This window comes from Papaver somniferum, chromosome 9, assembly GCF_003573695.1.
Source record: "Papaver somniferum cultivar HN1 chromosome 9, ASM357369v1, whole genome shotgun sequence".
Classification (NCBI taxonomy): domain Eukaryota; kingdom Viridiplantae; phylum Streptophyta; class Magnoliopsida; order Ranunculales; family Papaveraceae; genus Papaver; species Papaver somniferum.
The window spans coordinates 129,387,775-129,391,386 of NC_039366.1; positions in this window are offsets into that span (position 1 = coordinate 129,387,775).

Genomic DNA, 3,612 nt, shown 5'->3' on the forward strand with positions numbered 1-3,612 from the left:
GACATGGGCATACAACAGTGTAAAATGGTTGTGTTACATGTAGTGCTTGTTTCTCTAAACCGGTAAATAATGAAGTTATATATTTTAGGAAGCACTTGTCGTTTTTTTGTTTGTTTTTTTTTTTTTTTGCAAGAATTTAGGGCACTATAAGAACAACATAATATTATGGAAAAAAAGTGATTTTTTATTTAACGTCATTTAGACTAGAATACCGCGTGCGGTCGGGGCCAATCGAAGATTCAATAAAATTTGATCTGGTTTAATTTTATCTTACGACAGAAAACAAATTAGAAATATATATATATATATCCGTTGATATTTGTTTCTGTTTTATACCATATTTTTTTATGCCACGTTATTTCAAGTATTGATTTGAAGCGATTGAAGTGAAATTAATGGAATTCATTTGTTTCGATAGTGTTTATAGATAATTGGAGACTCCAAATATTTGATTATCAAGTTAATTTTATGAAAATATGATCAATTTCAATCCAATTTGATCGTATTGAATGAAACTAAATGAAATCGATGCAAGTCGAATAGGCCATAGTTTTTTGAAGGTTTTTAGGTCGAAATAATTGACGACTAATTCAAGTTTTGACAGAGTAGATGGTGTTGAACAATATTCGGGGAATAACTCTCTGATTACTAAATTAATTTTGAGAAAAACGATCAATTCATGTTCAACTGAATCAATTTTCTTTAACAAATAAAAATGTGGTGTGACTGACAAAATACATCCAAGTTATAGAAGGTTTCCCGACCAATTAACTTATATAGAAAAATGACATGGAAATAATGTTAGGAACCAATCTTGGAAACATGATTAAAAAAAAGTTCATTTCGAGAACAAAACCGGAAGTAATTGTTTTATTTGTTGGACTGGTGTAGAAGGTGGATTTTCGATAAGGGCTAAAATCGTAAACTCATAATTATACGAAGCTCTTATCCAGCAATCAGACGTGAGTATTGAGACACGGGTCTCTCATCGAATTCTCAACGGAGAGTACTTTCTCTCAGAGTACATGTAGATATGTAGTCTCACGACTGGACAACGACATATCTCATGAATACTGAACACTTTCACTGATTATTTCTACATAGTATCACGAGATGGACGGCTCCTAGACAGCTTGCTCTGCTAATATAGAGCGATAACGTCTTCAGGAACAAACAACGAGCTTACCCTGACTATATAAAGGATATGACTTACCGACAAGCTCATATAGGGATAATTAATGCTCCTAGACAGCTTGCTCTGCTAGTATAGAGCCACACAGTTAATTATTCCTAATTAAGATTAATTCTGTCGTGACATTCACTACTGAATTCCCAGAATAATATATTATTGCTTTTATTCCATGGTCGAATCCACGACTGGTCCCATGGAATGGCAATAACAATTGCTCTTATTCCATGGTAGAATCCACGACTGGTCCCATGGAATGGCAATAAACAATTGTTCTGATTTTATGATCGAATCCACGGCTTGATCTCATAGAATAGCAATAACTATTTTATCTCATTACTCCGATTTCATGATCGAATCCACAACTGGTCTCATAAATGGTAATAGATAAATCTTAATTACTCTGATTCTATGGTCGAATCTACGATCCCATGGAATGGTGATGCTCACTTTATTATTCTGAATTCGTAGTCGAATCCTCAGCTGATCCTATGAATTAATAATAAACATCTTATTACTCATTTTTGTGAATTATTCTCCACTAAGTTCCACAATTAGTAATAAATAATCAACAATCGGGGGTCTGAGCTACCTCTAAGTAAGCCCCGATCCAAATGGTGAAAGTGTGTTCAACGACAATCACCGCACGAACGAGTATTTCAAAATACGACGAAATGATGAACCTATACAAAATAGGGAAGAAAATAATAAATAATTAAAAATATTGACCAAGGTGCTGGGAACACGGACACACAACCTACGAACCGTGTCGTGATCAGTTCCACGCTAGTTTTATATTTTTAATACATTTTTATTATTTTTCGTGATTTTATGAAAATTCTCTCATCTGATCAAATTTCCTTCGTCTCGAGGAAACTCCTCGGTGGTACTTCCATAAATCCATAAAAAATAATATAAAATTAAGGAAAGGAGTGTGGGGCGTGACCATTGGCCAACCGACCATGCCTTGGTCCCAGCCGGCCCCACACCTCACGGTTCCTTATTATTTTATTATTATTATTATTATTATTATTATTATTATTATTTCTCTAATTTCATGAAAAACTCCTTGATTTCATGGTATTTTTTGCACAAATCATCATATAATAATAAAATAAAATTATGAAAACTTGTGGGACCGGGCCACTAGCCGGCCGGCCATGCCCTAGCCGGTCCCACACGCCCTTTGCTTTATTATTTTATTATTATTTATCCTATTTTTCCTTGAATTCATCAAATTCCTTGATTTTATGGTATTTCTCTCAAATTAGGAAAAATTCTCTCAAATCATCAAAAATACCTAAAAAGTATTAAAAAATTATGAAAAACTCGTGGGATCGGGCCATAGCCGGCCGGCCATGCCTCCATGGTCCCACACGCCCGTGTTTTTATTATTTTAATATTTTGCTTCCATGAACTCATGAAAACTCCTTCAATTCATGGAAACTCCCTAAATTCATCAAATTTCTCAAAATTCATGAATTTTTCATAAAATCATCAAAATATTATAAAATTAAGAAAAAGGCACCACGGGACCGTGGTCACGACCGGCCGACCATTCATTGACCACGGCGGTCCCACGCCTCCTCATTCCTTATTTTATAATTATTTTTCATCATCTCATGGTGTTTTCCTCAGTTTCGTCGAAACCCTAATTTTGGCATATTTTCTCGAATGGATGCTCAATTGCACGCCAGAAAATATCAAAATTCTCAGGACTGAGATGCGGACGCCTTGGGGACACGAGCAAGCTATCTTGACCGACCAAGATTAGCTCTTTGGCTCACGGAAGCAGGTCCCATCAATTTTCACAGTTTTGACCTAATTTGCACAATTGCTCGTATTAGGTCCAAAACTCTTCCAAACACTTTGGATTTTCATGAAGTGATCGTCAGGCGGTCACATGACTACCCAGGGCCGGTTTCATAACCCCATGGTCGGTCCCTCACTCCGTCATAATTAATTAGGTTTTCTCACCTAAGGCTCAGACGAGCATTTTCGAATAAATTATTAAACCAGCATTTAATCATTCTTTCACCAACAAATCGTCAACTCTTCAGGAGTTTTTTGTATTTGCTCAGTGAGCATATGTACACTACATGGTTGATCCACGGTCCCATGTAGTCGCTCCCTCCTTCGTCCCATGGTTAAAATTCTGACGAACCATGAATTGATCATCAATTGATCAAATTAGGGTTTCTGAATCCAAGGATCATCATTCCAGATTTCAACCTTAATAATTTTACGACGACCTCATGATCATTAATCTTATTATTTATGCTCGGTTCAACAACCAGTACTTTAATTAATGTCACGCTGCCAATAATCCATCAGATGAGCAACACTTGCTCAGACGATCAAATATTCAACAATTCATCACATGAGCAACACTTGATCAGATGATAAATATTTGCTCAAACCAA